This window comes from Sander vitreus, chromosome 14 (assembly GCF_031162955.1).
Source record: "Sander vitreus isolate 19-12246 chromosome 14, sanVit1, whole genome shotgun sequence".
Taxonomy (NCBI): domain Eukaryota; kingdom Metazoa; phylum Chordata; class Actinopteri; order Perciformes; family Percidae; genus Sander; species Sander vitreus.
In genome coordinates, this window is record NC_135868.1 from 5,907,013 (window position 1) to 5,921,609 (window position 14,597).

General features: G+C 36.6%; 1 long non-coding RNA gene across 1 annotated transcript; it reads left to right on the forward strand.

The window, feature by feature from the left end:
- Positions 1-36: 36 nt before the first annotated feature.
- Positions 37-2,783, forward strand: LOC144529188 (uncharacterized). The gene is made up of 2 exons (XR_013502964.1): positions 37-263; positions 1,443-2,783. It is a non-coding gene; the product is annotated as an uncharacterized LOC144529188 (long non-coding RNA).
- Positions 2,784-14,597: the final 11,814 nt, after the last annotated feature.

Genomic DNA, 14,597 nt, shown 5'->3' on the forward strand with positions numbered 1-14,597 from the left:
TATGTTGCAACCAACAGGAAGCATTGCGCATGCGTCCCTGCCATGAAGACGCTTTGCCAACAATGCAGAATGCAAGAGGCTGATCTAAGAGCAGTTTCGCGTTTTTTTCATATGATGAATGCCGTGTTCCCTGGAAAGGAGGTGGGATTCAGCTGCAGCCGCAGACGAACTGACGAGCGTTGGTTTCCAAATTAAAGCAGGAACATTGGCCTCAGGTTGTGTGAATGAAACACAATAACAAGAGCAGCTGTCCGTGAATGCAGGTAGACTATAGTGTGATGGAAATCTCAACATAGGCTAAGTTTCTAATGAACCATAAATTGGTGTAATCTCAAAATGGTGAAATCTCTCATTTAAATGCCTTATTAAAAAACTAAATATTTCTCATTTAATTAACTTTGCAAACTTAACCAACAAAGCTGCCATTCGACTGAGTTAATCTGATAGGCCTAGGTCATTTTTGTGTTTTAATTTGCTAGTGAGACTTTGTTCACTTAGCCTACTGTATAAAGCAATAGACACAAAAAGCATCCGGTCCCGCACCTCCAGGCTCAGGGACAACTTCATATGGCCATAAAACTTCTGAACTCTTGAGCTCCATATCTCTTCTCATTATGCATATAGACTACATATAGCCTAACCTACTACATTCATGTTTACATTTAGCGTAATCATTTACAATTACTGTCTTCTCCAAATTTATATTTCCTTATTTCACATTTTATTATGTTAGGCTATATATTTTATCCTTATATCTTAACTTGCACTTTTAATGTCTTATGTCTTAGATTCTTTTTATACCTGTGATTTTCTTTTTATACAAACTTAATTATTGTTGGATATGTATGGCATATCCTATATATCACACACAGCCATAAACAGCTGTCGTGTAGTAATTTTAAGGTAACATGATGCACCGTAGAAATTTCAAGATTAAAGTTATAGATTATCAAATACAACTATTTAGTTCGTTGCCAATGACAATCTTAGTTTCAGGCTTCCTACGGGAAAATGTAAAGTATTTCTAATATATGAATTTAATTATAACAAAATAGGATTGAATGTATAGTTAAATATATATTTGTCTTAAAGGACATTAAGATACAAGTATGTTTTTTCTAATTTTTGATTCTCTATTTCTATTATGATGTTCTAAAAAAGAAAGAAGTAGGCCTACGATTACCATGAACCAAAAGTTTAGGCGAGCCAAACATTGCTGATCTGAAACTAAGATTAAATGCACAATAAGTTGTGTTAGCGGTATGTTGCTATATTTTGTAGGGCGCCAGGCTCCGGCCTATCTACCAACAGCCATGTAGGAAGGGTAACTGGAAGAAGGGAGGGGTTGGTGGATTACATCAGAATCAGCCTACTCTGACTCATCATGCTCGCTCTCTCTCTCTCTCTCTCTCTCTCTCTCTCTCTCTCTCTGGTTTTTTCAGGCTTGGCTGCATCAACCTGTCACATGATGACAATCAGTCCAGAAATGGTTACCAAGGAAGCTCTCTCCCTCACAACGCCTCGGTCCTCCTGAATAATAGGTTACCAGAGTTTTACAAATCTACTGTACTGGTTCAGCATTGACAGCCAAACTCCACATATTGCTTTTATGCTGTTTGCATAAGTCTGGTGTGTGTGACAAAAATAAATATATTCTGAGTGTCACATTGTATACTTCCTCTTACTATGGTGGGCAAGCCTTCCTTAGCAACAACAGTCCCTTTGACAACTGATGCAAGCATGCAGTTTTCAAATACAGAAGAGCACTGTGCATCATTCCTATTCAGTATGTGCTGCCGTCTCTTGAACAGCACATTTTCTCTGTAAAATTGTCAGTTGCAAGAATGCAGACTTTCATGTCACCCACACAAATGCACACCCACACACTCACTGTCAACAGTGCTATACTCACAATTTTCGTGGTTCATTAAATTGTTTTGTACATTGAATCACAGTATTTGGCACCAGCATGTTGATCTTTCCAATCCCAGCTATTTCATTTACATCCGTTTGTGTTTTCTTCGCAAAGCCTGTATTCAAAAACACATCTGTACTGTCCTTCATTATGTTGTGCAAAAATCTCTTTCTCTTTTTCCACTTTGCTTTTATAATAATATTGAGTCAGAAAAACAAATTTCCAAAAATGTCCATTTTATTATGAAAGTCTCCTTTTCCTCTAAAACAGCAGCTATATTTATTTTTGTGACTTATCTAATCTTCCAATGAACATTACAGCACCTTGACTGCATTTGTAGTAAAAGCGCCCCTGTATACTTGGTACCATGTAGTATTATAAGAGACATGCAGTAGCCCAAAATTCTGCACCATGTACATTCTCTGCACCCCTCCCCGTATCCATGGGTATTCATTCCAGGGCCCTTCTCACATGAGGGCCCTGTATACTCTGTCCTATATTTCCCCCCAGTCTGACACCCCTGAGTATTATGTAGTATTTAAAAAATATCAAAGGTCACATTACTTGATACCTCATTATAATGTGACTACACTAATTAAATAATGCCAACAGGGCACCTCTCCCATATGTGTTTGTGTTTTAAGAAAAGGTTTCGTAACAGACAAATTGCTTGCTTTTATAAAGTGGACATTGCCTGATGCTGTTTGCATTTGCAGAACAGTGGTCATATCCTGTTTTGGGCTATAAATAAGAGATGGACAATGTGCCATAAATTAGTAGAAAAGCACAGTTAAAGTTGTCTTTTGCTCATGTTACTGTTAGACACAATGTATCTTACTATAAAAGGCATTTTAAGTTTTAAGTTTTATCCTGTTTCTCTGCTCCATTTTCTCTGCTTAATGTGATTTAGAAATTATGCTTCTTATCAGGCAATATGAGATAGAGAGAGATGAAGAGTGGAGATCTATTTTGAAAACCAAAGCTCATGGGCAGCATGGTTCCAAGTAGGTAACTATCTCAGTCTAGGAAAACAGCCGCTGCTTAATTATGCAGTCATGCAAAATGAGTTGTAAATGTGTGAATCTGAGTGGGAACACTTCATTATACTCTCAAAAAAGGGATCAGAACTAGGAGGTGAGGGATTTCCATCTCAATGGAGGTGGCCTTCTCCTCCAGAAGGTTAACTGGTGGAGAGAGCAGATCTATAAAATAAAAAAGTTATCAATGCTGTGGCCAGTGAATAAAGAAAAAAAATGTGATTGCATTTAGACAGCAACTGTGCACCACACAAACCACCTACAGGACATGACATGCAAACAACAAAGATGATCAGTGGCATGAAATAAGATTATGATGATGTTTCCTAATTCCCATATGTGTAATCTCTTTTGGAACATATGTCTCTGAGCCCTTGTAGTTTTGTTAGAAGGGTGTATAATGTTGTTTCCAGTTTTTGGTCAAAATATTGAGTATATGAAGTTTTATGCCAATAATATCCACAATGGCATCAAAAAAAAAAAGAAAGTGGAAAAAAATAAAAGGTAAGAAAAAAAGGAGAGACGCAAGGAAGTGCAAGACAGCGAGAGAGAGAGAGAGAGAGAGAGAGAGAGAGAGAGAGAGAACTGTTCATGCAAAACAGCTGGGCTCAGCTGGGCTCCGCCTGTTTATCTCTTTCTGCAGGACAATGTGCAAAACATCAAGGAGGAAACCATTCAAAGTCTGTAACTGGTTGAAAGTCTATATCAAGACTGGTTAATTTGTTTTTGTTTGAAAGATACAAGAGCAAAGGTGAGATGATACAAAAGAGGAGTGACTGCTCTCTGAAAACAGAATAGTTATTTTGAACAGAATAGTTTCGCATTTTTCAACAGATCTGAGTCATTTTGTGAATTAATTCATGTTTTTCATTCATCATTCATTCATTATGAAATGATTTACACTCAGATTAACAAAATAATTTACAAATGCCCAGAGTCAGATCTTGGGAGAACAAATATAGACAAACACAGTGCACACTGCACACATCTTAGAATCTTAGAAGAGCAGCAGACCCCCCAAAGAAAATCCAAAGACCCCAGGTCTTAAACCAGGTGCGTGGAACAGAAAGTAATACAGTATATTCACATGAATATGTAGTAAAGTTTTTTTTTTGCTGTTGTATAACCAGGTGGTCATTACAGAAATAATAATACAAAACAGAAATAATATAAATAATAATGTCAAATGTTAAAATATTTGACATTTGTAGTTGTACTGATTCATGAATTTGTTGCAATAAATTAAAGTATATATTTTTTAAACAACTTCAGTCCATTCACTTCAAATTCTTGTATATTGTGCACATGACTTCCTACATCATTTAGTAAGCACACATATATGTATTTTGGAGTTTGAAAAGCCACAAAATAGTAATAAAAGCTGTATGAAAATACATTTTTAACAAGTAGTCTATATAAAGGGATAGTAAAGTTTGAATATGTATATATCATAACACATATATATACAGTATATTTTATATTTTAACAGTAGTTTAAAGCTGTTTTGAGGTTGTATTTATGTACTGCTACTAACTAGTCAATGTCAGTATAGAGGAAGTATCCTAATTCCCTGTATATGATGCGTCAGCCTTTTTTAGGATGAAAATCCTTAAAATAAAATATGAACCAGGTGCACCAACCTGCTGTTGATTGGAACAGGATTTAGCCGACAGTGTAAAATACTGCTTCCGAGAAAAAAGATTATCTGAACCTTCTACTGGAATTAAGATAGCTTTTAATTAAGGATGATCTTGTTATTGGGGATAAGTCCTAGCTAGTAATACTGTAGCATGAGGTAAGAACAGCTGCCCAGATGGTATAGATTATACTGACCGCCTAAAATGGTTCTATAAGAATACTTATTGTATTATAATATTGTAATTTTCACCCAAAAAGTGTGTGTAAGATCTAAATTCAGTAAGTTACCAGGCTCGATTACTATTTTAATGTACCATCTATTGGCCACTCCCGGCTAACTGCCCTTAAGGTTATTGAAATATGTTGTATTATGTCTCCATCTGGTGGCCACTGAGTGAAACTTCAACCAATCTTTTTGTATTTTTCACAGTAAATTATATTTGTAGATTGTTTCATATAAAGTTTTTAGTTGAAGTGAAACATTTTATGAAATGTTGCATGCAATTAATAAATTATATAAACGTAACTTAGACTGCATCAGCGCTGTTAGTGTAGGGCTTTGTAATCAAAGCAACTGAATGAATAGTCCTTATAGTTTAGTGATACCTAAGTATATTTATTCTGACAGAATCATAACAATTACAGTGTTTATACAGTCCTCTTTTTAAACTAAGTTTCATTAGTTCAACAGGTTATTATTTCTCACCATGCGGCCGTTACAGAACTAATAAAAACATGACTTACTATTATTGCAGATTACATTTTACAACATTATTTTACAACTTACTTATGTGTTTTTAGTACATAATTACGCTTACTTCTTTCACTTTTATCAATCAATCAATCAATCAATTAATTAATCAATCATCAATCAATCAATCAATCAATCAATCAATCATTCCTGGTGTAGTCCTCTACAGGTGCTGTGTAGTCTCTGTTTGGGGATGATTTGGTCCAATGAGTTCACAGCAGCTTTATCTCACTTACCAGTCTGGGGTTTCTTGTGACGTCTACCCACACCATCAGGTACTCTATATTACCCTTCTGTTAAATAACAGAATATAAATCACAAGTTATTAAGTACATAAACACAAACATGTACATACTGTAAAGTCAAATGAACTGAAATTACATTAAAAGTCTGCAAAGAGCTATATACTTACATTCAATAAAAACACATTCTGTGCAGCCAATCTCTGTTCATATCCACAGAACTTTATTTTATATTTTAGGGGAGATCCCAAAGTATTCAAAGTCAATCTGTCAAACCAAACAAAGATTTGGGGAAATGTGTATTAAATGATGCAGAAGACAATTAGAATATTGCCATTTGGTGCAATAGGGCCATATACAGTAAAATAAATGGACACAGTGACGCCGTTGTTTTCAATGGAGACCAGTGAAGTATATTAGAAGCAAGACAGATGGCCACCAAGGAGGTCAGGGTCTCCTAACTCTGTTAAATTGTCTCATGGATACATTTGACCTGGTTGATGTTTGGAGGGAACAGTTTCCAAATGACAGACAGTATACCTGGTCCAATAAGGACTGTTCAAGACAATCCAGAATTGACTACTGGTTAGGTTCCAGATGTTTAACGAAGAAAAACATTTCAGTCAATATCAGTAACACTCCACTGACCGATCACAAAGCGATTTACCTCTCAATAACTCTGTCCTCGGATCAGTCCTCTGGCCCAAAAGCCTCATTTTGGAAACTTAATAGTTCCCTCCTTGAACATGATCAGGTCAAACGAAGAGTCAAAGAATTGATTGAAAACTTTTGGAAAAAAGCAAACTCTGAGAAAGCTTATGGGACAAATTGGGAGCTTCTAAAATATGAGTTGGGGAAGTTTCTCAGGAGGTTTGCTGGTGATCTGGCTAAGAACAGATGAGCAGTTGAAGACAAGGTTATTAAGAAGCTAGCGTTTCGTTCTCAACAAGAGTCTCTATCTAATGAGGAAAAATGTGAATATACGAAATTACAAAATAAATTGGATGACATTTATAAATCAAAAGCTAAGGGAGCCTATATAAGCTCAAGAAAACGATGGATGGAAGAGGGTGAGCAAAACTCATCCTACTTCTTTAGACTTGAAAAGAGTAAAAATGTCCTGGCTACTGTAGATCAAATTAAAGTGGAGGGAAAAATTATTAAAGATCCAAGAGAGTTAGTCATCCACTGCTATAATTTCTATAACAATCTATACACATCTAATTACTGTGAGGTAACAACTAAATCATTTATGGACTCTATCAGCCATTGTAGAATGATATCCCCAGAATACAGAGACTATTGTGATGATAGCATAGCCCAAGAGGAGGTTTTGAAGGCGATTAAAAATCTAAAAAACAACAAGAGCCCAGGGTGTGATGGTATAACTGCTGAATTATACAATATGTTTGATGAATTACTAACTCCCTTTCTGGTAAAAGTTTTCTCAGAGAGCTTAGAGAAAGAAGCGCTTCCAACAACTATGACGCAGGGTGTCATCACATTGATCCCGAAACCAGACAAGGACAGAAACTGTCTAGAGAATTGGCGTCCTATCACTCTCTTAAATAACGATTACAACATTTTTGCACTAGTTTTCGCTAATAGACTTAAAGACGTGTTAGACTCTATTATAGATGAATCCCAATCTGGGTTCATGAGGAAACGACATATTGCAAATAACATTAGATTAGTGCTGGATGTGTTAGATTATAATGATCTTACTCTCTTAAAACAGCGTCATTCTGTTCCTTGATTTGTATAAGGCGTTTGATTCGCTTGAACATGGTTTTATCCTGCAAGCGCTTAAAAAATTTGGATTTGGAGATGGCTTTTGCAGAACTGTCAGGACCCTGTATGAAAATGGTAGTAGTGCAGTAAAATTTAAATTTGGTACTTCCCCTAGATTCAGAGTTTCACGTGGAATCATACTTGTTTTTGATCGCCTCTCAACTCTTAGCTCTACATGTCTCTAACAGTGCCTTGGAAGGGATAACATTGGCTGAAAGAAGTATCATCCTTAGTCAACTGGCTGATGACACAACCATCTTCCTGAGAAATGCCTCCCAGATTCCCCCTGCGATAAAGCTGATCAGAGGATTTTCACGAGCTTCAGGTCTCAAATTAAACTTAAGAAAATGTGAACTAATGGCAGTTAGAAAAATTAAAAATGTGATATCTCTGTGAAGGATCAGGTTACATATCTGGGAACAATAATAACTAAAGACCACAATATGAGAAGTCTATTCAATTTTAGCCCTATCATTGAAAAAACAAAAAAAGAAGTTAAACTCTTGGCTATAAAGAGACTTATCCTTGAGAGGAAGAGTGTTACTGACAAAAGCGGAGGGAATTTCCAGACTTGCTTATTTGGCGGCCTCCTTGGATGTTGATTGTGGGGTATCGAAAATAATTGACAATATGTTGTTTCATTTTGTGTGGAAAAACAAAACTCACTTTGTCAAAAAGTCTGTAATAATGAACACAAATCAGTGTGGGGACTTACATTTTTTGGACTTCACAACTTTAAGCAACACCTTCAAAATCAACTGGCTCAGACAATTCTTTAATAATCCAACATCACTATGGAATTTTATTCCTAACTATATTTTCTCTAAAATTGGTGGCCTGAATTTTCTGTTATTATGCAATTATAATATTTGCAAACTCCCAATCAAACTGTCCAATTTTCATAAACGCATGCTTTTGGCTTGGTCTCTCTTATTTAAACATAACTTCTCACCTCATCGGTATTACATTTGGCATAATAAGGACATTCTCTTCAAAAACAAATCTTTATTTTTTGAAAACTGGTACAGGAATAATATTTTACTTGTTGGCCAACTCTTTGACATGAATGGCAGACTGTACAGTTATTCAGATTTTTGCGGAAATTTTGGTTTAAGGAGTATGCAGTTGTCTTTGATGCAATTCCCTCTGGTATCAGAATGCTGCTGGGAGGCATTAATTTCCCATGGCCACTGACTCACAATATGGATTAATCTGATACTGCTGTGGGGAGTTTATGCTTTTCTGCGGTGCGTCGGACTAAAAATAAAACAATTAGGACTTTATACCAAAAAGATATTGTTTCTATTCCTTATATAATCCCATATTGGAACAGTTTAATAGAGAATGTCCCTTGGAAAAACGTTTGGTCTTTGCCTTTCAAATATATGCTTACTAATAAAGTGAGAGAAGTTACGTTTAAATTAATTCACAGATTCTACCCAGCAAAGTGTGTGCTTAAGCGGTATAAACCAGATATTGAATCTGAATGCTCTTTCTGTAAAACGTCAGATGAAGATATTTCCCATTTATTTTGGAAATGTTTCTACACAGAAAAATTCTGGTCAAACGTCCTTAATTTATCCAAACCAATTTCATTACGGATTTCTCTTTTTGTTTTAAGGATGTTTTCTTTGGTGTGGTTGAGCTTAAGACAGATAAGGAAGGAAAATATTTCATAATTAATCTTTTATTTCTACTTGCTAAATATCACATCCATAAATGTAAGTTCAGGGGCTCTAAACCTTTCTTTCCTGTGTTTGAAAATGAAGTCAATGAATACTTGGACTCTATAAGATATTCAAAGAACTGTAAAGCTCTGAAGACTGTGCAGATATACTCAACACTTGTGACATCTTGTGACTGAATGATATTGGAACTCTAACTGTTAAGTGATGCTATGAATTGGACTGCTTGTTGATTAGCCTTGATGGACTTTGCAGACTCCCTGGGATATTAATTGCTTATGTATTTATTTTCTAGTTGTGTGTATGTGTACGGTGATGTGTTGTTTGTAACTGCAAATGCTCTCAATAAATTAATAAAAAAATAAATTAAAAAAAGTATATTAGAAGCACTTTTCCGGTGAGGGCGCAACCTCCAACTGAGCTTGACGATGTAGATGTGCCGTGAGCAACCTGTCTGAAAGTTGTAAGTCTTCTGGTTGCTGTGCCAAGAGAAATCTCAATCATTCCCAATCTTGCAGAGACGGAGAGCGTAGGTATATGTAAGGAGATAACACAGACACAGGTTAATTATTGCTAACTAAAATGCTAGTTAACATTAGTAATTAAACTTAAACAGCTAATGTAAATCGAAACTGCCTGCGAGCTTCTCCTGTAGCCTATTGTACGGTAATTCCTCTACTATGCGACAGTAAGTCCCGTGGTTATGACACAATCGTTAGCCTATTTTTACAAAAACGTCTGCTACGGAGCCATAACGTCAGATACAAGGTAATGGAGCCTTTTATACATTGTCGTGTTTTTTTTAGAAATAAACAATGGACAAATAAAGTCTTTAAACACTTCAGATGTAAAGTTATTTGCTGTCAAAGTGATGTCAAAATGAATGGCAGTCAATGGCAAGTCAGTGGAATGCTAACGGCGGGTGAGTGCTAGGTAGCATCAAAATGGCACCACAGGAGGTACGCTTTGTGGAAGCTGGCTTACCCCCTTGAATGGAGCACCCACAAAAACATGGATTTTAAAGTGTCTATATGTAACTTTCTGTTTGTGTTGATTCTAGCGGCCGCTTTGGACAAAAGTGGTAGTGTTTTTACCACACCTGCTGTCGTAAAGGTCTTTTCTTTACGGTGCTGTATTGCCCACTGTATTGCTTAGTTAGTGTTACCGGGAGGTTTTATAGTTATGATGAATATTTTGTTCAGACAGAAAATCATTCATTTACAATAAGAGAATACGTTACAGATGCATCGTTGCATTTCAAGTGTTGCATACGGTAACTTAGTCTACTTTGGATGTATCGTAAGCTAAAGTGGTAGGCCTATCACTCACTGTGTCACGAGCCAAAGTATTAAGAGATTGTTGTAGCAACCAACGTAACTTATATAGCGCATTTCATGAAACCCAATTCCGCTTTACACAAGTAGCCTACAGGAAGACAAGGGAAAAGAAAATAGTAGGCCAACACAAACAGTGACTAAAAGGAATAAACGTCCACGCTAAATGGAAGGGGGACGTAATTTAAACGTATGCTACAATATGTAACTTTCTGCCGCTAGATTGTCTCAATCAAAACAATGGATGGTAAGCACAGACTTTTGAGGACGTTGGGAAGTTGCGTGGAATTTGTATTACATAAAATTGACATAATTTAGACATCTGATGAATCATTTAATGCATGTGCAATGTGGACTGCATTTATATAGCTGTAGACTACTTTAGGCCTACTCAAAGTGCTTTCCTGTTCTCTTTCACACACACAGACACACACACACTCACAAACATAGGGTGGTGGTCTCTAGCTTACCCAGGAGGAGCGTGCGCCCCATGTAGGCCTTTGCAGCGGCCTACATGTATGTGTCTAAATCTGACCTGCGGCCCTTTGCTGCTTGTCATCCCCTCTCTTTCTCTCCCCCTTTCCTGTCTATCCACTATCAAATAAAGGGAAAAAGCCCCAAAATATAATCTTATAAAATAAAAACTCACAAACATAGGGCCTGCTTTCCTTTGCAAAAATGGGTTTGCAATGGACGGTATTTCTGTAGGTAAGCCTAATACATAGAGGTTTATATGTTGATTGTTCTAATAGCACTGATTTAATCAAGGGTATAACTTTAGTTTGAAAAGTGGGGGGGACACAAAACGGGTCTGGGCCGGGCTCCTCTGACAAAAATGTTTTCAATTTGAATCCCATTTTCTGCATTTCTACATACATTTTGGGACTATTGTGATACAAAATCCAGGAAATAATTCAGTTGATCATCAATCAATGATAAATTATTCCAGAAAGAATAGCACTTAACTATTTATAAGAAAAAAAGATGTCCTTTACTTTCTTTATTGTTTAAAATAGGGGATAAAAAGGAATTTGAAAGTGTGTGTGTGTGTGTGTGTGTGTGTGTGTGGGGGGACACAAACTGGATTTTGAAAAGTTCCCAGTGTCCCCAGTGGAAATTACGCCCTAGCATTCAATAATGTATTCAATAAATAAATGTAATCAATTTCTTATGTTATCCCACTTGGGGGCACTCAAGATCTTTTCTTAATTTCTTTTGCAAAAGAGCCAGATCACCAGACAGGAGTTCCAGGAAATCACATGGTTGTCTGGTTGCATGGTGAAAGTGCCTGAGATAAGCACTGGGGGTGCTGTTGCTCTTACTAATGCTGTTCATCACAGCTCTGTTTGTAGTAAATGAAGTCACCCTCCCGCCATATTGCTCCTGACACAATGAGAATCTGACTGTTCCGGTGTAAGTGTAAATCTCTGAATCACTGTTAAAATATTAATTTATTCATAACACAGTGTGGTAGTGTAGTGTGGTGGTGAGAGAGACTGTCTTGTAGCTGAAATTCATACCATTCCCTCAAGCTGACAGTTTTCTGTCCCTGTGGAAGAGTCTAAGGCAAGGCAAGGCAGCTTTATTTGTATAGCACATTTCAGCAACAGGGCAATTCAAAGTGCTTTACATAAAACATTAAAGAGCAGTTAAAAACGATAAAAAAAATTAAAAACAGATAAAATACGAGAATAAAAAGAACAAGATTATACCGACTCTGTATTTTAAACCTTCTGCTAAAATATACAGATCTTATACAGTATGTCTGGTGACCCGTACAAGCTAAAATAAACCACAATACTGAGTCCTTAACCAGAGGAATTGATCACTGTTAACATTCATGTGGCTCTTCACTGTCACCTACAGTATCTGTTACAAGCTGAAGTTTGTGGTTTCCTGTGAATCTGCACACATCACAAGATCTCCCACAACACAAAACCTACACTTTTCAAAGAACATAACACTGATAACCACTTCACAACCCATGGTGGTTTATGTGTCAGGGGTGCTTTTTATTATTAGTGTCTTGTTGCTGTCACTAGATGGCAGCCAAGATCAATGGTTCCACCTTTTGCTGCCTTCTGAGAATCCCCTAACTTTTACCAATCTACCAAACAGGCTGTTTCCAAGAAATCACATGGCTGTTGGTAAAAGTGCCGACTACAACCACTGGAGCGCTGTTACTCTGCTTTAAAGGCTTGATCACAGCTCAGGGTTGGAGACTTTATTTAGCAATATGGGTCCCCTGTCTATTTTATTCTATTCTAAGCTATTTAAACTCATCTGTCAAACATCTGTCAAACCAAATGAGATGAAGTGTGGAAAAGAAGCTACATCGGTGTCATTTCTGTTGTGCTTTATGCTGCATCAGTTCCTTCATTACTTTTGATTTAAGGAGGAGAAGCGAAGCAAGTATTATGTTACAGTGAAGCTAATCTCTCAAGTGACTCTTTCTCTTCTTAAAATGACTCACTTTTGATTTGCACTTTAGTTCTCCTGTGTTGGTGATTGTACCAATCAACCAAAGTGTTTCAGGGACAGAAAATACAATATTAAATATACAATAGGTTTAAAATGAAAAGTAGTTTATGCTGCTTTATACTTCTACTTCACTACATTTCTGAGATAAATATTGCACTTTTTACTACATTACAGCTACAGATATAGTTATGAGTTACTTAACAGATACACATATTTTACATAAAAAACAAATAATCAGTTCATAAATTACAATAAGTGGATAAAGATTAGACTAGTGATTTCCAACTGATTTCCAACCGATTTTAGACCCTTTTTATGGGGGCTCAAGCACCCCTAAATTTCATCTTAGCCCCCCTAAAAATTATAATAATAATAAACAACACTTTTGCAAGGCACTGTATCTGTGTCACATTCTCATTAGGGGCTGAGCCCCCCTAAAGGTCTGATCCTAGAATCACTTCTGTTTCCAACCTTTTTGCTTGTGACCCCTTGGAGTATTTCCACACTGTTGTATCAGTACTATTGCTTAAGTAAAGGATCTGAATACTTCTCCCACCACTGAATATTTGCAGGATAAAAACCTGATCTAAAATATTCTACAGGGCCTGTTGGAAGGAAAAGATATCCTGTAAAAAGGACATAAGTTTGATTAACACAAACGTCATTAAATCTTCTTCCACAGCCAACTGTTCTGTTAAAGTATCCTCAGTGAAGACTACCAAACCAAAAGCAAACAACAAACTGTTGCTCTGGATGGGGTCTTCAGTCAAATACCTAAATGGTAACAAAGTCATTACAGAGGAACATGCATATACGGCCCAGTTTTTGCCATACGTCAGGCTGTGTGGCAGGTGTTTTGTATCATATCAACTATATCGCCTCTGATTACACAATACAGAGAAGAAAGAAAGTGAAAGAAAGATAGAAGGGACTTTCCAGCTTGGCAGATATGGTGCTGAACTGGTTAGGCAAAAGCTTCTTGCCACATACACACATCCAAATTCACATACACACACATAAATGTATAGCTGCACACTGAGGTTTGAGGATGCACGAGTCGTTTCTATTACACCACAGAGATACAGCCACAGTGTCATTTGAATGATCTTTTATTTGCTTTATTACCTTACATTTTCTAACTTTCTATGCACGCTGTCAGCCATTTTGTGTTCAGGTTTTTAAAGGTCTCACCCTAAGATGGCGACAACTGTTGGCATATGCCTTTGAAACCTGCAGTCGGCCCACAATTGCTGATAGAAAGCAAGCCAACAAGTTTCCTGATGAGTCACCGTGCCGGATTCTATCTTCAAACTGTCAGTTTTTTTAAGAACAATGATGAATAGATTTGTTTTAGTTTTTTTCAGCTGGACCACCACAAATTTTTATTAATTCATCCAGGTGATTTTAAAAAGTTTAAAAGTACCAACAGTAAAAATATTACCCATAGAGAAGCATGTACTCCTTCATTAAATGTTAAAACATGAAAATAAGTTAATCTAAAGTTAGGAGACACAGGCCATGCAAGCAAAGTATAGGGACAAACATTTCTTAAAATTTAAATGTTTTAAATGTATTGATAAATAATACATACACCTGTTTTAGTGTAACATACTAATGCCAAAGTGTCCTGCAGTTTGGGTCTACTTTTCATGCCTCCATACTTACAACTCTAACTAACTTGTCTGCGTCACGTGACTTCAGTCACCATTTTGTGGCTGCACAG